This window comes from Sander lucioperca, chromosome 10, assembly GCF_008315115.2.
Source record: "Sander lucioperca isolate FBNREF2018 chromosome 10, SLUC_FBN_1.2, whole genome shotgun sequence".
NCBI classification, from domain to species: domain Eukaryota; kingdom Metazoa; phylum Chordata; class Actinopteri; order Perciformes; family Percidae; genus Sander; species Sander lucioperca.
Genome location: NC_050182.1, coordinates 6,672,132 through 6,697,131, shown reverse-complemented (window position 1 = coordinate 6,697,131; position 25,000 = coordinate 6,672,132). Strand labels below are relative to the sequence as shown.

At 42.1% G+C, this 25,000-nt stretch overlaps 1 protein-coding gene and 1 long non-coding RNA gene across 2 annotated transcripts in view; one reads left to right on the top strand and one right to left on the bottom strand.

The window, feature by feature from the left end:
* LOC116064632 (atrial natriuretic peptide receptor 1-like) overlaps positions 1 to 25,000 on the bottom strand; it is a 124,633-nt gene that overhangs the window by 75,013 nt on the left and 24,620 nt on the right. The window lies entirely within an intron of this gene.
* The window catches only part of LOC116064660, an 11,283-nt gene continuing 3,501 nt past the window's right edge, over positions 17,219 to 25,000 (top strand). Inside the window, exon 1 of the long non-coding RNA XR_004108579.2 lies at positions 17,219 to 17,308. This is a non-coding gene — a long non-coding RNA (uncharacterized LOC116064660). The remainder of the gene's footprint in view (positions 17,309 to 25,000) is intronic.

The following is a 25,000-nucleotide window of genomic DNA, read 5'->3' as shown; positions in this document are numbered from 1 at the left end:
TCAAGCTGGATAACGAGTAACACCACACCAGCACCAGAAGAGCTACTGGAGAGACGTTACGTCCCTCACTTCAAAACGGAACAAAAGTAGGATTGTGTAGTGACTTTACCCTGCTGTTGAACTCCCTTCCTCCTCATCAAGGACTCCAACATGTTTACGTTTTAGGTGCTGAATCATCACCGTGGTGCGCCCGTGCCATGCTGTGTCGCTTTTGCTTATATTGCAATTAACACGTTTTCGATTTATTTAGTGTGAAATGCTCCCACACGTTGGATGACTTAGGTCGTACTGATTTCTCTGCCTCCGCCGTGTGTTTCAGAACAACGTTACAGGTCTCTCCGGTCTCTCTCCGTATTTCCTCTACCCCTTCCTCTTTTTTCTTTTCTTTTGCTCCACGCCGCACGGCACGGCACGGCACGCAACTCAATTGCTTTTATCTCCGCGACACAACGAATCGATAATGAAATTCGTTGCCAACTTTTTTAATAATCAAATTTTATCAACTTTATCGATTCGTTGTTGCAGCCCTACATATCTGTACATGTTGTTCATACATTGTTCATATTACACAGCCATATTTATTCTGCTCTTAGAAGGTAACTGCTAATACACTGCACACATTTATATTTAATTTATATTACTTTAAACCACCTTCTGTAAACCAACTGTATACTACTGTCTACACTGCACTATATTTCTTGTCCTGTCTATGCACCACATGTCTATACTTGTGTATCCCATTGTACTTTTCTGCTTTTTTTGCACTTCTGGTTGGACGCAAACTGCATTTCGTTATCTTTGTTACGAAAAGGTTACAACGTATCACGAAAAGTTACAAGGTATCGCAAAAGGTTACGACGTATCGCGAAAAGTTACGACGTGTCGCGAAAGGTTACGACGTATCGCGAAAAGGTTACAACGTATCGCGAAAAGGTTACGACGTATCGCAAAAGGTTACAACGTATCACGAAAAGTTACAAGGTATCGCAAAAAGTTACGACGTATCGCAAAAGGTTACGACGTATCGTGAAAAGTTACGACGTATCGTGAAAAGTTACGACGTATCGCGAAAGGTTACGCCGTATCGCGAAAGGTTGCGACGTATCGCAAAAGTTACGACGTATCACGAAAAGTTACGCCGTATCGCGAAAGGTTACAATGTATCACGAAAAGTTACGCCGTATCACAAAAGGTTACGACGTATCGCGAAAGGTTACGACGTATCGCGAAAAGGTTACAACGTATCGCGAAAGGTTACGACGTATCGCAAAAGGTTACGGCGTATCACGAAAAGTTACAAGGTATCGCGAAAAGTTACGACGTATCGCGAAAGGTTACGGCGTATCGCGAAAGGTTACGGCGTATCGCGAAAAGTTACAAGGTATCGCGAAAAGTTACGACGTATCGCGAAAGGTTACGGCGTATCGCGAAAGGTTACAACGTATCGCGAAAAGGTTACAACGTATCGCGAAAAGGTTACAACGTATCGCGAAAGGTTACGACGTATCGCAAAAGGTTACGGCGTATCACGAAAAGTTACAAGGTATCGCGAAAAGTTACGACGTATCGCGAAAGGTTACGACGTATCGCAAAAGGTTACGGCATATCACGAAAAGTTACAAGGTATCGCGAAAAGTTACGGCGTATCGCGAAAGGTTAGGACGTATCGCAAAAGGTTACGACGTATCGCGAAAGGTTATACCGTATCGCGAAAGGTTACGCCATATCGCGAAAAGGTTACAACGTATCGCGAAAAGGTTACAACGTATCGCGAAAGGTTACAACGTATCGCGAAAAGGTTACAACGTATCGCGAAAAGGTTACGACGTATCGCGAAAGGTTACAACGTATCGCGAAAAGGTTACAACATATCGCGAAAAGGTTACAACATATCGCGAAAAGGTTACAACGTATCGCGAAAGGTTAGGACGTATCGCAAAAGGTTACGACGTATCGCGAAAGGTTATACCGTATCGCGAAAGGTTACGCCATATCGCGAAAAGGTTACAACGTATCGCGAAAAGGTTACAACGTATCGCGAAAGGTTACAACGTATCGCGAAAGGTTACAACGTATCGCGAAAGGTTAGGACGTATCGCAAAAGGTTACGACGTATCGCGAAAGGTTATACCGTATCGCGAAAGGTTACGCCATATCGCGAAAAGGTTACAACGTATCGCGAAAAGGTTACAACGTATCGCGAAAAGGTTACGACGTATCGCGAAAAGGTTACGACGTATCGCAAAAGGTTACGGCGTATCACGAAAAGTTACAAGGTATCGCGAAAGGTTACGACGTATCGCGAAAGGTTACAACGTATCGCGAAAAGGTTACAACATATCGCGAAAAGGTTACAACATATCGCGAAAAGGTTACGGCGTATCGCGAAAGGTTACGACGTATCGCGAAAGGTTACAACGTATCGCGAAAAGGTTACAACATATCGCGAAAAGGTTACAACATATCGCGAAAAGGTTACAACGTATCGCGAAAGGTTACGACGTATCGCAAAAGGTTACGGCGTATCACGAAAAGTTACAAGGTATCGCGAAAAGTTACGGCGTATCGCGAAAGGTTAGGACGTATCGCGAAAGGTTACGACGTATCGCAAAAGGTTACGGCGTATCACGAAAAGTTACAAGGTATCGCGAAAAGTTACGGCGTATCGCGAAAGGTTAGGACGTATCGCAAAAGGTTACGACGTATCGCGAAAGGTTATACCGTATCGCGAAAGGTTACGCCATATCGCGAAAGGTTACGACGTATCGCGAAAGGTTACGATGTATCGCGAAAGGTTACGACATATCACAAAAGACACTCAGAGATTTTTTGTGTTAGTTAAAAGAAAATATCCGTAGAAAACTGCACTTTAAAATGTCGGGAAAGTTGGAAATGATTTCCTTTCATTTGTTTTTATTCAACAAGCAGTTTGTTGTATTTTAGCAGAATACTGAAAGCAAAAACACTTTAATATATATATAAAAAATATATACATATATATATCGTATCACGAAAAGTTACGACGTATCGCGAAAAGTTACGACGTATCGCGAAAGGTTACGACGTATCGCAAAAGTTACGACGTATTACGAAAAGTTGCGCCGTATCGCGAAAGGTTACAATGTATCACGAAAGGTTACGACGTATCGCGAAAGGTTACGGCGTATCACGAAAAGTTACAAGGTATCGCGAAAAGTTACGACGTATCGTGAAAGGTTACGACGTATCGCGAAAGATTACGACGTATCACGAAAAGTTACAAGGTATCGCGAAAAGTTACGACGTATCGTGAAAGGTTACGGCATATTGCGAAAGGTTACGACGTATCACGAAAAGTTACGACGTATCGCGAAAGGTTACGACGTATCGCGAAAAGTTACGACGTATCGCGAAAGGTTACGACGTATCGCGAAAGGTTACGACGTATCGCGAAAAGTTACGACGTATCGCGAAAGGTTACGACGTATCGCAAAAGGTTACGCCGTATCGCGAAAGGTTACGCCGTATCGCGAAAGGTTACGACGTATCACAAAAGACATTCAGAGATTTTTTGTGTTAGTGTTAGTGTTGTGTTAGAAAACTGCACTTTAAAATGTCGGGAAAGTTGGAAATGATTTTCTTTCATTTGTTTTTATTCAACAAGCAGTTTGTTGTATTTTAGCAGAATACTGAAAGCAAAAACACTTTAATATATATATAAAAAAAAATATATATATATATACATATATACGTATATATATATATACATACATATACATATATATATATATATATATATATATATATATATATATATATATATATATATATATATATATCGTTATTGCGATATTCAACAACGTTATCGCATATTTTACTTATATCGTGAAGCCCTAATGTGTTGTCCGATTAGAGGTTTAACTCTTGTGTTGTCCTCCCGGGTCAAAACTGAAATTGAACACTTTTTTGATGCTTTTTTTCAACATTTTCTTAATTTTTTTTTTTCTACACTACCATCAGTATACTGTACACACCACTCACACCAATGTATTACCACTAGTTTTACAAAACATTTTGTGTTTTGTCAAAGTTTAGTTTCAGGATCCTGTTTTGAAACCATTTAAAAGATCCTTCGTTTAACTTGCAAGGAGCGTTGTATGGAACCATCCATGTCATTTTTGGACAATTTGGATGAAAGAATCCCAAATTTCTGATGTAGAAACATTTCAAAATCGTGTCAAATTTGACCCGAGGACAACAGGAGGGTTAAACTCACACTGATATTCAGACATATGACGGACACGGGAGATGTAATTTCACTGTTTGGCCGTTGTATTAAATTGGCTTCAAAGCCCGGCGCACTTCCTGGAGGCTTCCTAAAGCTATAACGTCAGCTCACGTTCTTGAACGCACAGACAAAACTAATGCTTGCTATGCTAAATATGTATTTTAGCTGTGTAAATATCTAATGTTAGCAAAAGAAAATATTAACTTGTGCTGTAAGTAGGGTTGGGCATCGTGATTCCAATTGCGATTTTTTGAGAGGTGGAGTTGAAACGGGTCACATGCTTATTTTCGCAAATAAGAGAAAAGTTTTGTTTTGATTCAATGGTGGGTTGCAGTTTTACAGCTTTTTCAATGTAAAATAAAGCCACACTAGAGCGCTGCTTGCTGTGCTCCATGGCTGCAACACAACAAGCGCCTGGCCGCAAAGCTTGTGCATATTAAATGAATGAATGGGAAGAGATGATCGGATTTGAAACCAAATCCTCTAAACGATTCCAATAAAGAAACAATTCCGCTGGAATCGTAATTTTTGAAACGATTCCAAGTAGGAATGAGTTCTCGATGTCCAATCCTAGCTGTAAGTGAGCACAGGTTTTGGTTTTGGCCTCTGTACAAGCACAATGGCACCAAATGTGGCAACCTCACTGTGCAACAAGACTTCAGGAAGCTGCACGAGTGTTGTTCAATAAGAAATAGTTCCCAGATGTGGATAGACTTATTCCTTTAAACCAAACGGAGCCCATAGCACGGTTCAAACAACGACAAATGCACTAATTTTAAATTAAATAACGTGATTTGAATATCAAACTCAGTTTAAACTTCTTTGGGAAATTGCTTATTCACATGCTTTCCAGGAGTGAGATGAAAAAACACACGTCCTGTGTGTTCAGAACAGAGCTGGAGCATGAATGTTTAATAAGAACTGGATACAGAGTTCGAGAAAAAATCACTGCAAAGGGTCATCGGGTCTGCAGAAAAGATCATTGCAATAGGATCCTTGCTGCCCACACTGACAGCATCGCCTCATCCCGCTACCTCAGCAGAGTAAAAAACATAATCAAGGACTCCTCTCACCCAGGCCACGAACACTTTCAGTTACCCCCCTCAGGAAGGTGTAACAGGTCTGTCAGAAGAACCCGCACATCCAGGTTCAGAGACTGCTTTTTCTCCACAGCCATCACAACTCTAAACATTCAATTACAGAAATAGGACTTAATCATGCTGAATGATTATCTTGCCTGTTTTGCTCTGCATTTGCACTTTTCCAGCACTGTGATCTTTTAAAGAAAAAAGATTTTTTGGTGTGAGAGTTCGGCGTGAGTAAGTGTATGAATGTATACTAGTATGCACTGGAAGCACCTGTCCCGTTATGTGTATGTGAGGGTGTGGTTTGTGGAAGGGTATGGCGTGTGCGTATGAATGTGTACTTCTAGGCAACAGAAGGAGTAGCACTTAAATTTCGTTTTACAATGACAAATAAATTATTCTGATTCTGAGGGGGAGCCCCGTAGATTTCTACGACAGTTGCTCAGTAGCACATGAAGCCAACTGGGGTGGTGATGGTGCAGTGGATATGACACATACCTTTGGTGTGGGAGACCTGGGTTCGATTCCCACTGCGATACATCAACCAATGTGTCCCTGAGCAAGACACTTAACCCCTAGTAGCTCCAGAGGCGTGAGACCTCTGACATACATAGCAATTGTAAGTCGCTTAGGATAAAATGTAATGTAATCAGGGAGCTAAAAATTACCCAAGATGACAGGCGCTGCTTCATCACTGTGCGGCCTATAGAGCAGGCGCGCTAGAGACCACCGCCGGCTGAGCCGACGACTTCCTGTTTAGCGCTCCGCTAATTTCAGCAGGGATTAAAGGATTCAATCGTGCGGCTCTTCTCGACTTTCCTAACGTTATCGGACCTTGTGGATCAAGTGCTGACAGTGAAACAGGTCGCATTTCGCGGAGGTTGTGTATGCACTGATTTGCAGACGTCTCTTTCATCATGTTAGTCTGTGGGGAAAAGTCTTTTTGGGCCAGAGGGCATCACGCGACAGATACGGAAGCTTTAATTCCACTGTTTTGGCCATTATGTTCAATTTGCTTCAAAGCCCGATGCACTTCTTGGGGGCCTGAGCTGGAGTCAAGCAGCCGAAATAACTCTAACAGCTGTAGGGCAGCTAACATAAACTCTAGCTGTCTCCATGAATCTCCCAGCTAAGCTAACGTTACTATACCGAATGAGCTAACTAATGTTAACATAAGTACGGCCTGTCACTCCCCCTGTACTAACGTTACTCGGTACGTAATGTTAGCTCGGTGATGTTGTACTAACTTTACTCTGTACGTAACATTAGCTCCGTAATGTTGTATTAACTTTACTCGGTACGTAACGTTAGCTTTGTAATGTTGTACTAACTTTACTCGGTACGTAACGTTAGCTCTGTAATGTTTTACTAACTTTACTCGGTACATAACGTTAGCTCTGTAATGTTGTACTAACTTACGGTACGTAACGTTAGCTTAGACCTCACAATGCCTTGTGTTTCTCACTCCCGCTAAGTTGTTGTCCATAAGACGTGACATGAGTGACACATGCGGGTAGGCCAAGGCGAGAAGAGGGATATTAGCTAACGTTAGCCAACATATTTATAAAGAAAAGTCACATTTGAATAGTAATTACAGCATTCGAATAGTATTGATTTTTTTTCAATAGGAGAAGTGAAAATGAACACAGATTATGACCAATTCTTTCGCACCGTAGTCACCAAAGTAAATTTTCGACCCATTTTTCACAAGCCACATATCTCCAGAACATTCTGACGCAGATGGACACATCAGGAGGAAATTGACTTTATTCAAGACCTCTTTCTGTCTCAGGAACAAACTTGTGCAAGATCTGGCAACACAGAAAAGCTAACGTCAGCTAACGTTCCCCAACGTCGTAACACAACACCTCTGTACAGGCACGATGGTTCCAAATCTGGCAACCTCACTGTGCGTCAAGACTTCAGGAAGCTGCACTGTTGACTGTTGTTCAACAAGAAGTAGTTCCCGCATGTGGAGATACTTTTATTCCTTTAAGCCAACAGGAGCCCAAAGAAAGAACTGATTTTAAATAAAATAACTTGATTTGAATATCAGTAACTTAAAGTGCTCATATTATGCTTTTTGGCTTTTTCCCCTGTCCTATTGTATTATATATCTTTTGTTGTGCACATTATAGGTTTATGAGGTGAAAAAGCCTAAAGTCCACCCCAAAGGGACTTACCATCTCCAACAGAAAACACTGTTCACAAACTGCTCCAAACAGCTCTATTGTAGTCCAGCCTTTACTTCAGAGACAAACGTGGTCACTTTGGAACACACGTTATAATGCTCGCCTAGCTGCTAGCATGGCACGCCCTCATACTCTGCTTCTGACTGGCTAGTAGTCCTTACCTAGGTACTGTCAGGGCACGCCCTCATACTCTGCTTCTGACTGGCTAGTAGTCCTTACCTAGGTACTGTCAGGGCACGCCCTCATACTCTGCTTCTGACTGGCTAGTAGTCCTTACCTAGGTACTGTCAGGGCATGCCCTCATACTCTGCTTCTGACTGGCTAGTAGTCCTTACCTAGCTACTGAGCATGTGCGACTCCCAACAAAGATGGAACAGAAGTGAGAGGTCTCACTCTGTAGCTAAAACAGAGAGCTCAACACACAGGGTGAAAAGAGGAGCTGCAGCAACGTGCAGTCCAACAAAAATATGGTGGGTTTTTTGTATATTAAACCATGTAAACCTTTTCTGATATAACTTCTAAATACAATTATGAACCTGAAAATGAGCAGAATATGAGCACTTTAAAATATGCATCAGATTTAAAACATCAGAGGGAACAAGAATAATCAGGATATATATTTGTATAAAAGGGGTTAACTGCTGCATATCAATGAGTCAGTGTTTCTGGTGGAAATGTAGCCAAAGTTAATGTCCGTAGGTGCACTGAGACAATCTGAACCCCCTGAACTTTAGTGCTGATGTCTTCACGTCTCCGTCCAGTTTGATATCACTGCTCTGGCTGCAGCTGTCCGTGTCTCTGCCCAGATTAAACCCGGCTCCTCGGCTCTCAGATTCCAGCGTATTAATCTTTAACTACTGCCAGATGGACGGGAACAGTGGCGAGGAAGAGGAAAAGAGGGCTGAGGCACGGCCTTGTGGGTAGATTTGTTCAGGATGATCGACTGCCCGCTTTGCCGCGGCGACGACGACGGGACATGAGGCGGTGACATCACCCGCTCCTGTTCGGGAAGACGAGGTCACAGAGCGTGTGGTGTCAGCGAGTGTTTGAGCTCCAATTACATAGGTTTCAGTTTACACTTTGGAGCCAAAGAGTTTGGAAACGATGGCTTCAGGGACGGAGGAGAGAGGATTTTTAGAAACACTGAGTGTTAACGAGTCAAAGACCGCCCAGGCATCCCTATTTTTTTTAAAGTAAAAAATATTTCCTTATTTAAAATATTTTATATTTTAATTTTTTATAACCGGCTTCGGATTCGGCCGAATATTAGGCTTTTTGACGGGGTTGGGTTTCTGCCGAACTTTAGAATTTTTTTTCCACTGAACCGACCCCTACGCTTGCACTACGCACGCCACGCTGGTTGACGTAATGACGGCGCCGTTGATTACGGGAAGGTGTTTACGTAGGTGGAGCGTTTAATGCAGTAGGCTGTGAGAAAGTGAAAATGGAACTCGTGAGCAGAAAAAGTGTAGTTTGGCAGAACTTTCAGTCAAAAGAAGGCCATTCAAGTCCAATGTTCAATGTTCAATTTGCAATGCCGATTTGTCTGGTGGTGGCGAGGACCCTAAACTATACACAACATCACCGCTGTTACAACATTTTGTATGAAACATCCGAAAGCATACGAGTTGTGCATGAAGGAATCTACAGACAGCAGCCAAAATGCAGCAACTTCAGGTACAGCAAAGGAAGGACAGTCACAGCTAAAAACTTGATGGGATGGGATTAGGATTCGGTATTCAGTTTCGGATTCGGCAGAATCTTAACCAGTGGATTCAATATTCGGCCGAACCCCAAAAATCTGGATTCGGCGCATCCCTAATTTTTACATTAAAAACTAAACAAAACTAATATCACTGAGAATACTACTTCTTCATCTTTGTATATATAAAAAAATATATATATTTTCAGTTCCTTCAGTTCATTTTTCTTTAAGTCTGAGATGATGCTGGCAGGATTCTGCCAGCGTCACTCAGCTCTGGCTTCGGTTTCCTTAACTTGATGTCCTTTAATGTTTTAATTTTCTCCGCCCTCCGTGTGTGATCTGAGATCTTATACAGTCTGTTTTAATATGAAAGCCGTCACGTTATCTTGATAATCACTGTCTGTTCTTTGACAGCATGCTGTGTTTGGTTGTTTTTCCTTTTGGGGCTGAAAGGACCCAAAGGACCCAAAGCACACAGCGAGATGGTTTGATAAATTTGCAATTACAAACGTCTGGTGATTAGACTCGAGGCCTCTTGCGTTCGCTCCTTCTTTTTGTTCCCGCTGTGATTAGACGCCTCTGTCTACGCTCTCACACAAAGTGTCTTTATCAGTGATTATTGAGCAGCCTCGTTCTTCATTTCGCCGCCCTGATGAGCACAGATTACAGAGTAAACACATAACGATGACGACTGTGGAAGCTCCAGTGAAGACTGAGCAAACCTCAGCAAGAGAGCAGATTTACAGACTAGAGTACACACAACTGCAACATCTGTGCAACGTCTGGCGCCTTTAGATCGCTGACTGTACACTAGACAACTGGATTCACTTGTCTAATTCTGGTTTCAAGAAGAACTTAGACTCACATTGCCAGCTCTGAGGAAGGTCTGGCAACACCACAAATGCATTCTGGGATAGGAGAAAAAAACACTATGGGTTGTATACATTTCCTTAAACCAATCACAGTGGGCCTCATTCACCAATATCTTCCTAAGTTTTCTCTTAAATATGTCCTTAAGAAAAGTTTACGTCGGATTCATGACGAGTTCTTAAACAACAGAATTGTTCGCACCTGTGTTCTTAGGATTGATGAATCCCACGTCTTCGTAATTGAAAGTGCGTGCCAGTTGTTCCTAATTAGCATAAGAAAACGCCCCGTAAATTCCCATATAAGGACATGACACTTCCTGTGCACCTCCTGGGAAGTGGGAGACCGCCTTTGCAGATGACTTGTACATTGCAGTGGTGGAGGAAGTATGAATCTCAGTACTTAAGTAAAAGTACAAATAACCAGAGACATATGTCCACTACCACAAACAAGGCCTGGCTTTTGAAGTTCCTATCCTAACCAGCATAAAACGGAAATATGTTGTTAGAATCGGAATGCGTTTGGTTTTATTCATGGATGTATTTTAAGACAGTTTTATTTTCTTTAACCATGCAAGTAAGCAAATAAAGTGTGTGAAGCAGCGAACATGGGGAGGAGATGTGAAGAGGTCCAGCCAAAAAAATAAGATATGAACGCGTCTTGCGCTGCGTGGCGGAGGAGTAAACAACGCTGTGAAGAGAAATAGATGGCAACTGTGATTTAAAAACGGGAATAATAAAAAACTAACATTTTCATTTTCACTTTTACCGGAGTATTACTGAGGGTCAGCGGCGCTGCACCCGGGCTCTGGAGCACCGGAGCTGGCTTGGAAACCGACGAAGGGTCGGCGTTGCCCCATATATATCTATGGCAACCAAACTTCACTGGTGAGACAAACGTGGGACGGTCAGGAAGATGTTTTGGCAGAGCTTTTGGCTTCTTTAATGTTTGTAATCTGACAAACACACACAGCTGCAGCCCACGGTAATGTGCTGCCAGTTAGATAAGACCAGACCTGCTGGCTGTAATGCATCAAGTTTATACAGGTTATTTTATGTGTAACAAGAATCACATTGTGTACCACAAGTTTATGATATATGATTCAATAATTCATGCATGGAAGGATGAAGACTCATGCAGTGGTTGTAAATAATTCATTAGTCGTCTACTCTCAGATCCTGGTCCAACAGTCTCCTACAATATGAATGTTTACATCCTGCTAATTTCCTTTGCCAAATATTTTTCTAGAGAAAGTACATGCATTGTTTTCCCTGTCATAAGTCTTTGGTGCAGCAGCTAAGCTAAATGAATGTCAAATGCGGCAAAAAAGCGGCAAAAAAGCGGCAAAAACGTTGAAAAACGTCGCCCGACGCAAGTGTCTTTGCTAGTTTAAGACAGACACAGTTGTCAATTTCCCGTCCAGCGCCCGCGTCGTTTAAATAGCAAATGCACCTGCGCCCATCTGTGCACCCATGGGCGTGCTGGTCTTACAGGGAGGTGTGTTCAGGTGCATTCTGGGCGTTCTGGTGTTACAGGGAGGTGTGTTCAGGTGCATTCTGGGCGTGCTGGTCTTACAGGGAGATGTGTTCAGGTGCATTCTGGGCCTGCTGGTCTTACAGGGAGGTGTGTTCAGGTGCATTCTGGGCGTGCTGGTGTTACAGGGAGGTGTGTTCAGGTGCATTCTGGGCGTGCTGGTGTTACAGGGAGGTGTGTTCAGGTGCATTCTGGGCGTGCTGGTCTTACAGGGAGGTGTGTTCAGGTGCATTCTGGGAGTATTGCTATCTTGAGGCAGCGGGAAGTGATCGCGCCATTGGCCAACAAAAACCTGGTCTAAAGTCAATAACGCAGCATTTCATTGTTATTTTAACAGCAAATTCGTAAAATGCTCCTAGGCTCGTGCACAGCATGCGCACACTTGTTACACACACAGGGACGCACAGCAGCACACACACATACAGAAGATTACAAATCCACCATCATAACAGCAATGCTCCAAGGTCCAAACGCACCTGGCTTTTAAAGGGAATGGGAGATGATCTCTGATTGGTTGATTGGTTATTGGTGCGTTGAGATCGTTAAAATAGGGCCCAATGAGTTAAAGAGACAGGAAGTGAAGGTATAAACTGCTTCATTAACGAGGCTCCAACTGTTTACAACAAATCATCTTTAAGGATGTTTTCATTTGTTTGTTTTTAGGGAACTCTTATTGTAAAGGCTTCTCCATGCTATCAATTTTGCCCCATATATATCTATGGCAACCAAACTTCACTGGTGAGACAAACGTGGGACGGTCAGGAAGATGTTTTGGCAGGGGGAAAAACTGATCAGAAAATGTAATGGAACGTAGAAATTTAGTGGAGTAGAAAGTATAGATAAATGCTGCAAAATGTAACTGCACTTTTGACTTTTACTTAAGTAAAGTACAGATACGTGAAAAATGCACTTAAGTACATGTAACTTTGTTACATTCCACCACTGCATTTTGGCCCTATAAATAGCTCGATCAATCACCAAGTAACGCAGGATTTAATCAGTTTAATTGCTGATGTAAATTGCAGATTTAGGGTTTCTTTGCATACTATGATTTTTTTTCAACAAATGATCAGAAATACATTACAGTACAATACTATCATTGTAAACAACTGTAGAATTAAATAAAATGCAGTAACCAATTATTTGGAGCAAATTGTCATCACTCAAATGTGCGTAAGAGTGCTCTTGAGAGTTCGTAGATTTTGTTCTTAGCTAAGAACAAATCCAAGATAAGAAAACATTAGTGAATGTCAGAATCCTCGTAAAAAGTGCGTAAGTGGGGTTTAAGAACACATTTCTTCGTAAGAATGGTTGGTGAATGAGGCCCAATCATCTTAGTTAAGCTCCGGACTTGGTCGGGGTCCCCTGGCATTACTTTTTAAAGCTCTGGGTCAGATCAATTTGGCTTAATTTGTCAATGTGCAGTGTAAAACCACTTAGTTAAAGTTAGGGAAAGATGGTGGATGGGGTTCCAAAATGTACGTTTAAGTGACATGCTGGACAAGAACGGTACACGAACCCTCGGTTTTGATACTACTCGCTAATTTTGTCGCTCTTAAAAAGGTGTTCTAAGCGAAGTATTGTCAAACCAAACGGAGGCTAGCTCGCCCCTCCCTCCTCTAGAGATCTAGCGCTAGCTGCTAGAAACCTATATGTTGTATTCACCAAGGTTAGCGCTGACTCTAGCTAATTATATCCTTGTGTTGGTAGCTATTTGTTCATCGGAACGTCGTCTCTTTGGTCGTGTGTCGGCCATATCAAAATTCAAGAGAATAGAATTGTAACGTTAGTTGTTGTCTAGGACAGCTCTTCTCTAGCTAACTTCCCTCTTCACGCTTCTCTCCTCCACTTCCCACACCCCCCTTTATGTGCACGTGCACTAACCCCCCAACCCGCACCCCCAAATCCTTGAACACTGTTTGTTATGTTTGGTGGTGCAGGTCGGCGCCATTTGTTTTTGTTGCCGTTTGTGGAGCCTGGGCTGTCTACACAGACCGCGTTTTTTTACAGTGTGTTCAGGGGACAGGCAGCTAGCAGATAGTGAGGAGATGTTTTTTACAGTGTGTTCAGGGGACAGGCAGCTAGCAGATAGTGAGGAGATGTTTGCTGTATGTGACAAAAAATGTTGTAGCCTAAAAAACGCATGACATCGCTTAGAACACCTTTAAAGGACAATTCCGGCGCAAATTGAACCTAAGGGTTAATAACATGTGTACCGAGTCAAATGTTCTCTGGGATCTGTTTTCGTGCTAATCGAATGTGTCTCTAGCTTGAAACAAGCTACCGCAAACCGGGGGTTAGCTGCTAACGCTAGCTTTCGGGGAACAGGGTAAATCACTATTTGATTGCGGCCGCCATCTTGGATAACAGTCATGAGCAGTTGAATCACGAACGCTGTGTTTGAGCTATGTTACTCGTTACCGGTTGCACGGCGTTCGTCATTCGACTGGTCATGACAATGGCGGCCGCATGTAAACATTAATGCTACTGTCTTTATAATCTATCTTTGAATAAACTGTCTGTACACTTACAAAGTTCTCAATGCTTCGGTTTGCATGTAGGGACCCTCATTATGCTACCGTTTATGTTTGGTGCTATTTCGAGCCTTGTTAGTGGTATCAAATAGTGATTTACCCTGTGCCCCGAAAGCTAGCGCTAGCAGCTTAACCCCTAGGTTCATTTTGCGCCAACATTGTCCTTTATACTATGTCATCTTACGTATCTGACCGAGAGACCAAGAATTAGTATTTCATGAGTTGGCAATGACAACGGGTTGCTAGAGGGCATCATGTGACGGAAGTTTAATTCCACTGTTTAGCAGCTGCGGTTTGTTTAAAGTAAAATTTGGAGCAATGTTACACTTCTACTGTTGTTTACGCTGTTGTCGTCTATGGGGAACGCGGGATTGTTTTCCCCCAGAAAGGGGCGTGGTGATGAGACCTTCCCTCGGATGACGTATTGCCAGCCTAACGTTCAATTTTCTTGAAAGCCCAGTGCACTTACTGGTGGCCTGGTAGACACATGGAGAGAGACAACCATTAACACTACTGGCAATTATTCTCTATTATTAGTCCAGAGGTGGTCACAGAGCACACGGTATCTGTATATTCAACAGCTGGCTGCTGGAGAACTGTTTCTAAAACTGTTGCAGGGCTTAGAAACTGAATCTGCATTATGTGACGTCATTCAGAGGGACGCACGGTGGCTAAAATGAGTCACGGTTGGCATAGAGGCGCCTCCTGTATAAAAGCACCTAGTGTGAAGAAGAAAGTCTTGGGAAATGTAATTTTCCTCTGCGGTTAGATAACATATGAAACAGGATGTGAAGACAGAATGAAGCGATCAGAAACAGGCGGATCAGACACCGAACGACACTGACATGAGCCCTGACTGTGTCGCCGCGTTCAGCCATGAACTGTACCAAAGCTCAGCCTGAATATCAGAGCTTTTGGCTTCTTTAATGTTTGTAATCTGACAAACACACACAGCTGCAGCCCACGGTAATGTGCTGCCAGTTAGATAAGACCAGACCTGCTGGCTGTAATGCATCAAGTTTATACAGGTTATTTTATGTGTAACAAGAATCACATTGTGTACCACAAGTTTATGATATATGATTCAATAATTCATGCATGGAAGGATGAAGACTCATGCAGTGGTTGTAAATAATTCATTAGTCGTCTACTCTCAGATCCTGGTCCAACAGTCTCCTACAATATGGATGTTTATATCCTTTGCCAAATATTTTTCTAGAGAAAGTACATGCATTGTTTTCCCTGTCATAAGTCTTTGGTGCAGCAGCTAAGCTAAATTAATGTCAAATGCGGCAAAAAAGCGCCAAAAACGTTGAAAAACGTCGCCCGACGCAAGTGTCTTTGCTAGTTTAAGACAGACACAGTTGTCAATTTCCCGTCCAGCGCCCGCGTCGTTTAAATAGCAAATGCACCTGCGCCCATCTGTGCGCCCATGGGCGTGCTGGTCTTACAGGGAGGTGTGTTCAGGTGCATTCTGGGCGTGCTGGTCTTACAGGGAGGTGTGTTCAGGTGCATTGGAGTATATGGAGTATTGCTATCTTGAGGCAGCGGGAAGTGATCACGCCATTGGCCAACAAAAACCTGGTCTAAAGTCAATAACGCAGCATTTCATTGTTATTTTAACAGCAAATTCGTAAAATGCTCCTAGGCTCGTGCACAGCACGCGCACACTATGCTTGTTACACACACAGGGATGCACAGCAGCACACACACATACAGAAGATTACAAATAAAAATATTACGGTGCAAATCCTCCATCATAATAGCAATGCTCCAAGGTTCAAACGCGCCTGGCTTTTAAAGGGAATGGGAGATGATCTCTGATTGGTTGATTGGTTATTGGTGCGTTGAGATCGTTAAAATAGGGCCCAATGAGTTAAAGAGACAGGAAGTGAAGGTATAAACTGCTTCATTAACGAGGCTCCAACTGTTTACAACAAATCATCTTTAAGGATGTTTTCATTTGTTTGTTTTTAGGGAACTCTTATTGTAAAGGCTTCTCCATGCTATCAATTGTCTTTACTTTTTTATTATTGATGTTATATTGCTGGGGGACTGGAACTGACTAAACATGCGAAAGGCCCAAGTTGCCCTTCAAAAGCTTGTTTTAATTGACGCTACCAAGTTAGTTTCAGGAGCAGGGCCACACCTCAAACACGCCTCTTCCGGTATTCCTATAAATACCCACCTAACCCTCTCCTCTCATTCACTCCCGCATTCTGCACCCCTCCCTCCCACCCTCTTTCTGTTCCTCTCCTTTAAGTCCTAAGGGGGTCCATCGTGCCCGGGTGCTACGGCGGATTCCCTACCAAAGCCTCCCCAAACACAGTCAACATCAAGTCAACTGATGACTACAAGAGACTTTACGTCTCGCATTCCAGCAATTCCATGCCTCGCATATCCAATCATCTTTCATTATTAAATTATTCAAAACGTATCTGGTTGATGGTGTGGTCCTTGCTAGTGAATGTGCAAGTCTGTTTTGTAAGTCTAAAACTCTATAGCCCCTTTGACAGACACACATGGTTTGCTCAAAACCGGCAATAAGTTTAAACAAACAGTTTGTCTCCAAACAAGATGAATACACTTTAGTCAATCACATCCTTTCAAAATAGAAATAAAGTCAGAATACAGAAAGGGAAAACAAGTTAAGGGTGTTTGCAATACAATATTGGCATAGAGCATAATTAAAGCATTGGGTATATTTTTCTTTTAGCTTTGACAAAAGAATCTTTCGGGCCCCATATTAACGATTTAAGCGCACGGCGTGAAGCGCTTTTTAGTAATTTGCTGTTAAAATAACAATGAAATGCTGTGCTATTGACTTTAGACCAGGTTTTTGTTGATCAATGGCGCGATCACTTCCCGCTGCCTCGAAGTTGGCAATACGCCCAGAATGCACCTGAACACAGACCAGCATGCCCATGGGCGCAGGTGCATTTGCTATTTAAACGACACGGGTTCTGGACGGGAAATTGACAACTGCGACGGTCTTAAGCTAGCAAAGACACTTCCGTCAAGATAGGGCCCTCATGTTCTTATTTTCCCAGTGTGGTGTCTCGCTCTGACCACATATTTAAGGCTGTTTGACTCCCTGGGTTCTGTACATGAAGAATCATACAGATGTTTGTACAAGTGAACCTGCTCCGGCAATCTTTCCCAACCAAACTGAAAGCGCATTGTGCGCATTGGGCGTGTAGTTACCAAAATTCAGAGGTGCACAACCACACTGGGGACAAAAAATTCAGTTTGCGGAGCCTTCGGGCTGAAAACGACAGCCATGGTGACGTCATTTCATGGCGCCGGGAACACAGCGGCTACCATAAACCTTGATAAAGAAACAACCAAAGAAACAACAAAAGGGCGTTTACGATACAATAATGGCAAAGAGCATAATTAAGACCTCAACAATCACAAATAAAATAAAGTTCTATAATGGTTCTATAATGTTTTAGTATAACAGTAATTGTACACAGAAAAATTGTGTTGGGATCAGATATTTGTAGACTAAATGGACCGTATCACAGATTTATTTGAGTAATATTAGCTTAATTCCTGTTAACCACCACAGCGAATGTGTTCAGTTGTTGATTTAGTTATTAATACATGCTTGGAAAGGGATGCATTAAGAGGGGAAGAGGTCCCACTGAGACTGTAAACACACAGGGCACAGATGTTCATGCTGTTACTCTGTACGTTGCAATCCTGTCCATTTATGTAGATAAGCACTGAGACCATTTCCTGGTAATTACAGCTGACTGATGAAGTCTGGAACCTGACCTTTCTTAAATCCCAACATTCACTGGACAAAGATACACAATATGTCAAGGAAATGTGCCTAGAATTATGAAGAAAAAAGGTACTGATGATGTTAATGGTGCAGAAAACGTATTTTAAAGAGCTAAAGCGCTCATATTATGCTCATTTCCAGGTTCATAATTGTATTTAGAGGTTATGGTTGTGTGGAGCTTGAATGTAACGGACGTTCATTAATATCAAAAAGTTACGCACTAAAGCTTTAAGTATATCTCGATGTACGTTTGCCATCTTATGGACATAGGGCCCTATCTTGCACCAGGCGCAGCGCAAAGCCTGACACAAGTGTCTTTTACTTTAACAGCAAATTAGTAAAATGCTCCTAGGCTTGTGCACAGTGTGTGCACACTATGCTTGTTACACACACACACACACACACACACACACACACACACACAGGGAAGCGCAGCAGCACACAAACATGCAAAAGATTACAAATAAAAATATAACGGTGCAAATCCGCCATCACAACACTGATAATCATCTGGGTCAATAACACACACACACACACACACACACACACACACAGACACACACGCACGCAAAATGGTACAGGGACACAAATATTACAGATGCAGCACAATACACACGCAAAATCATGGACCAGTGGCATGCATCAGGTCTTCACAATATCACTTAATAAGCACAATACTCAGTTCTTAAGGGTATAAGTAACAACGTCTCCGCCATATGTGGCGGCTGCCAATAATAGCAGATATGGCACAGTACTTTGCAAGCTGTTTAGCCCTCTTTGGCCATCCCAAGTTGTTGCAGCCCTCTTACTACCAACCTGTGTGTGTGTCCTAGGCTACCAAATATGAAAACGAGTAGTCTGCACCTATAGCCCAGCTCTAAGGCTCTCTACCTTGGTGTAGAAAGCCTCCTCCATGCTGGAATCAAAGGTGCAGCCTACCTCCAAAATGTACACCTCACTAGACTCCTCATTGATACTAACAACATCTGGCGCGTTGGCAACCAGATGTAAGAAAGTACTAGGATTACTGTTGCAGTGATGAAACATGGATGGTTTCACCTGAGAATGTTTGTACATTCATACTGAGGGTGGAAAATGGTTTGATATGTCTTTCACTATGAGGTCTACTATTCTGTCATGACGTGCGTTGTACATTCCTTTGAGCACATCGGACTTTCACTCTCGACCTTAAAAATGGCGGCCAGTTGTTTCAGAGCTAATGTGGTTTGAAGTTGTTGTAACAAAATAAACCTAAAGCTTTAGTTTCATGCTTTCAAAAAGTCAAACTTGTAGATAGTTTCTCCTAAAGTTAAACCTTTAAATCGTTTTACACTTTAAAAAAACCTTACCAAAGAAACTCAACAACAACCTTTTCTTTTCAATTCAAGTTTACTTTCTAGTGCAAATAATGCAAAACATGTTCCTAAATCCCAAAAGGCTCGAAGTACACTAAGTTCTCACTGATGACACACACTGATAATCATCTGCGTCAATAACAGACAGACAGACAGACAGACAGACAGACACACACACACACACACACACTACAGAAACAGACACAAACATACACATACACACAGACACACACACACACACACACACACAGACAGACAAACACACACACACACACAGACACACACAGACAGACACAGACACACACACACACACACACACACACACACACACACACACACACAGACAGACAAACAGAGTTTACTTTCTAGTGCAAATAATGCAAAACATGTTCCTAAATCCCAAAAGGCTCGAAGTACACTAAGTTCTCGCTGTTGACACACACTGATAATCATCTGCGTCAATAACAGACAGACAGACAGACAGACAGACAGACAGACAGACACACACACACACACACACACAGACACACACACACACACACACACTACAGACACAAACATACACACACACACAGAGAGACACACACACGCACACACACACACACACAGACAGACAAACAGACACACACACAAACACACACACACACACACAATAGACACACACAGACAGACACAGACACACACACACACACATACACACACACACACAGACAGACAGACAAACAGAGTTTATTTTGTAGTGCAAATAATACAAAACATGTTCCTAAATCCCAAAGGGCTCGAAGTACACTAACAGAGTTCTCGCTGTTGACACACACTGATAATCATCTGGGTCAATAACACAGACACACATTTTAATGATTTATTTATGTCAAAATGGTACAGGGACACAAATATTACACGCCCTAAACGCACCTGCGCCATGTGCTTCACGCCGTGCGCTTAGATCGTTAAAATAGGGCCCACTATGTGCAAAAATAGTTAATCTAATCGTTCGAACCCGTGTTTTTTAGAAGAAACATTCAAACGTCATTTTTGACCAGTTTTGACAGCTCTTATGTGTGTTGGATTGATCAGATGAGACGAAAAAGGAAAGGAGCCTTGTGTGTGACTGTCACAGACTGTTTAAAGCTGAACAGCCAATCAGATTAATTGGCTGCCGATTTGTTGAATCGCCCGAAAAAAGACAGACTAGGCCGACGGTCGGCTTGATGTGTCAGGGCCTTTACAACAATGACACGCGACGGTGTATTATCTCAATAGCAACGACTCTCTGTACTTCCATCCTATAGGCCTTTTCACACCTTATATAATCATACGCTCTTAATTAGCAACCGTTAGCTGTGATAAGCTAACTAAACTGCAACTTGGCTTCAGTTAATGAGGGCAGAGCTGATTAGTTTAAGAAGCAGAGCGCAGGAGAAGCAGTCCTGTGAAAAGATTAACTACTTTCTGTCTCTGGAGAAAACACAAGCACACTGCAATCTCTAATTAGTTTCTCTTGTTGAGGCTCAAAGTGAATATTTTCTGTGTTTCTACAGGTACTCGTCTGTCTTTCCACGAGAGCAATCAAGTGTTGAAAAGTCCCAATGGCCCTCTCCTACTCTTGTCCTAATTGGTCGGGCTGTTATTGACCTTAAAAAGTGGCGAGATCTGACAGAGTCTCCAATCAGCTGGAGGGCTGTTCAATCACAGAAAGCCTCTCCAGAAAACTCTTACTTCCCCCACTCGAACAAACATTCAGAAAGTTTGAGTTTACAGTGACTACGTTTACATGCACATAATATTCCAGTTTTTGCCCTTATTCTAAAAAAGACAATATTCCAACTAAGCTGTTTACATGGATAGTGAAAGACAATATTCCACCAATATTCCCGTTTACATGCAGCTGTGCAAAATAAGATTTTTCCAGCATGTTCCAGCGGTGGAGGACTTGTTGGAGCGTGTGAACCCAGCCTCCCTCTTTCATTCCTTCAACCAGCTTCTTGAAAAGGTCGGCTCATATCCAAAAACCTGTTGATATCCAAGTCTTTGATAATGTTTAAAAGTATCTGTGTTTCTCCTTCTTATCAGGTCTGCAGCCCTGCAAACGGTCGGCTGGTTGGTTTGTGTACAGTAACCATAGCAACGCACAGAGCTGACCGTAAGCAAGAGGCCGTAAACTGCGGTAAAAAACCTTGATTGAGACGCAGATTCTGAATGTCCTGTATACATGTCCAAAGAATGCTTCTAAAACCTGTATAATACTGACACGCACACACGTCTTCATCTGAAAATGTGTCACGTTTAGGGAAATAGTGGACCCAAAAATGCAGAGACAGCAGGGCAGTGGTGAGCTTGAGGATTTAATTTTAATAATAATTTATACTGTTTATTGATCCCCAGTGGGGAAATTACAGTTTGCACTCTGTTTGTTAGAAATCACTACACACAGGCCTGAAATAAACACATGCTCAGGACCTATTCATGCACAAGCTCTAAGCATGTCAGAGTGAGTGGGCTGCCAGTGCTGGACCAGCCCCCTCCACCGGGAAGCTAACGTTAGTTTAGCTAACAGCTAATTCGGCTAACCGCTAGCTGACAGCTAGATTCAGTCTAAAATAACGTTAACTCAAACGTAATGGGAAAAGCAGCTACAGCTAAATTAAGACTTCACAGTAATAACAATAAAGACAAGTATTGAGTGATTGTATTTTAAATGAGCACAAGTAAAGTAGAACTGACGTAACAGCTGTTATATATGTTAGGTGTTTGTTATATATGTCAACGTTTATTTTCAAGTTTTATTTTGAGGGTCTTTTAAAGTTATTACATGCTGTCTCAGCTAGCAGTTAGCCGAATTAGCTGTTAGCTAAACTAACGTTAGCTTGGCTGTCGACCGGAAGCGTGGAACAGATCGTGCAGTGTCGTAAATCCTCGTACAACCGCGCATGCGCGAACATTTTGCGCATGTGCAGAACGGATCGTGCAGGCAGAACGGATTGTGTACCGACAAACACTATACTCGACAGCAGCTAACGTTAGCCTACCGCTAGCTAGTAGCTGAATTAAGCACGGTTAAAATGCTGACAGCTGACAGCTAACGCTAAACAGTGTAAAGTTTGACTGTGTTTTACTGTAGAGGATTCAACACCGGGGTGTAACAATCTGCAGCTACCATCGGAGAAACAACACAGACGGTGCGTTCAATGAAACTGGTAAACTACAGCCTCGTGGTGCATTTTAAGTTATTGTAAATGTCCTTTTCCCGTCTGGTGGTTGTTTTTGTCGTTCAACAGCAATTTACTAGTGAAATAAGTTATTGTTATTGTTATACATTATTATTAAATCATTTAATTTTGACCATATGGCCTTAGCAATAAACAAGCCGTTCTTTATTATGTGAATGAGTTAACGAGAGAGTGACAACTCCAGTTTGTTTCATCTGATTCTATGTTCAGACTGCAGGCAAAAGTGGCCCAAATCAGATTTTTTTGGGGTCAAGTGACCAGGTCAGACTTCTTCAGAAGTAGTGTGAACACTCAAATCTTGCCAATATCTGATTTTTTCAAATCATATTTAGACCACTTCCATATGTGGTCCTGAATCAGACCCAGGTCGGATTTGTTGTTTGCAGCCATAAGCCTGCAAAAAGCCAAAATAGCCAATTTTGGCTCTCTTTCTCTTCATTCTTCTCCTCCTCAGCACCTGCTCATTAATGTTACGGCTGCCATTACACAAACATTTTTAAAATAAAAGCCAAAATGCTTACTTCCTCCATAACCTCCCTAACTTTAGTGCAACAGCGTGCTGCGTCTGATGTCACTGTTACTGTTGCGCGTGCGGGTCAGTTCGAAACCGCAAACGGTTCACACTGGAATCTGATATAGGCCACATTTTAAAAGGTAATGTGAACAGCCAAACAAAAAATCTAAGACTTGCGGTGTGAACGTAGCCTATATCTCCTCCTTAAAACTACTTACTTACAGACTCTTTCTTAACAGTTTTAAGAGTCACTGCATGTTTTGATTAATGAGACAAAAGGCAGAGACACAAGGTAAAATTAGCCTGAGTGTGTTTGGCAGGAAATACCTACAGATCTGATAGGCCAACTGTAGTTTCCATATAAGGCGGCAGGTTCCTGACCTCTGTTAATAAATGCCCTGTCGGGAGGTTTTATGCCTCTGTGGGAACCGGAGAGGGAAGCTCATTGGGAGCTGCTGTGTTTGTTTGTGCTGGTTTACAGATTCATACACCTCCGCAGATAGAGGAAGAAGGAGTGTGAGTGTGTGTGTGTGTGTGTGTGTGTGTGTGTGTGTGTGTGTGTGTGTGTGTGTGTGCGCGCGCGCGCGTGAATTTATGACTATTACTAAACTTCAGCACGACAGGACTAACTTTATTACTGAAACCTACAGAAGCCCTGAGAGGCAAAATAGGACAGTTCATGGAATCATTTTGGGCTGCAGGAAACCGTACCAACCTTTTTTTTCACTATTTTCTTACATTTTATAGATCAAACAAATGAATTAATTGCTAAAGTCATCTGCAGATTAATTAATAAGTTGATAAACCAGTGGTGTAGTCTAATGTATTGTAGTGGGTATACTGTACTATATATATATATATATATATATATAGGAAGGGGGGCATGGAAATACCTTTATTTTAGGGCTGCAACTAACGATTATTTTCATAGTCGATTAATCTGTTGATTATTTTCTCGATTATTCGATTAGTTGTTTGATCTATAAAAATGTCAAAACATGGTGAAAAATGTGGATCAGTGTTTCCCAAAAAGCCTAAGATGACGTCCTCAAATGTCTTGTTTTGTCCAAAACTCAAAAGATATTCAGTTTACTGTCACAGAGGAGAGAAGAAACTAGAACAATATTCACATTTAACAAGCTGACATCAGAGAAATCTGATTTTTTTTAATAAAAAAATGACTCAAACTATTAATCGATTATCAAAATAGTTGGCGATTAATTTAATAGTTGACAAATAATCGATTCATCGTTGCACCTCTACTTTATTTAGCCTATACGAAGAAAAAGAACACAGATGACAATTCAAAATATATTAAAAATGTAATGGAAGCTATGTTGTTGCGTGTCATTGGGCATTTTTAAGTGGGTATATGGAAATCCTGGAGCTTTCTTAGTGGGTATACTGCGTATCACGTAGACTATACCACTGTTTTAAACAGAGAAAATGAAATCAAAGTTAAACATGGTTAAAACATGTGAGATAATATGCATTGGACTTTTGTGAAAAAGCGAAGCATCACTTTTCTGCTTTCCAGGTGAACTAACGCATTTTCGTGAAAGGGTACTTATGATATTGTACGAAAAGTTATGCACACTAAAAGGTATGATATCATACGAAAACTAGGAGACCGCCGGCTGGTCACGTGACATCGGCTACAGAGCTCCGGGCTAGAGAGCAGCAGTTCCTAGATGTTTAAGCCGCTACAGAACTTTGTGACGCGGCAACAGAATAGGGGTGCACGATACATCGACTCAATATCGTTATCGCAATATCACGTTGCGCAATATTATATCAAAAGGGGTTGCAATATTTGCAATATTTAGTTTAGTTTGTGGAGCGTTGCGTCCCGTCCATTGGCTGTGGGGCTTTAGGCCGTTTTATGCTTCTGCATCGAATCAACGGCGTACCCCCGCAGACCCCTCTGC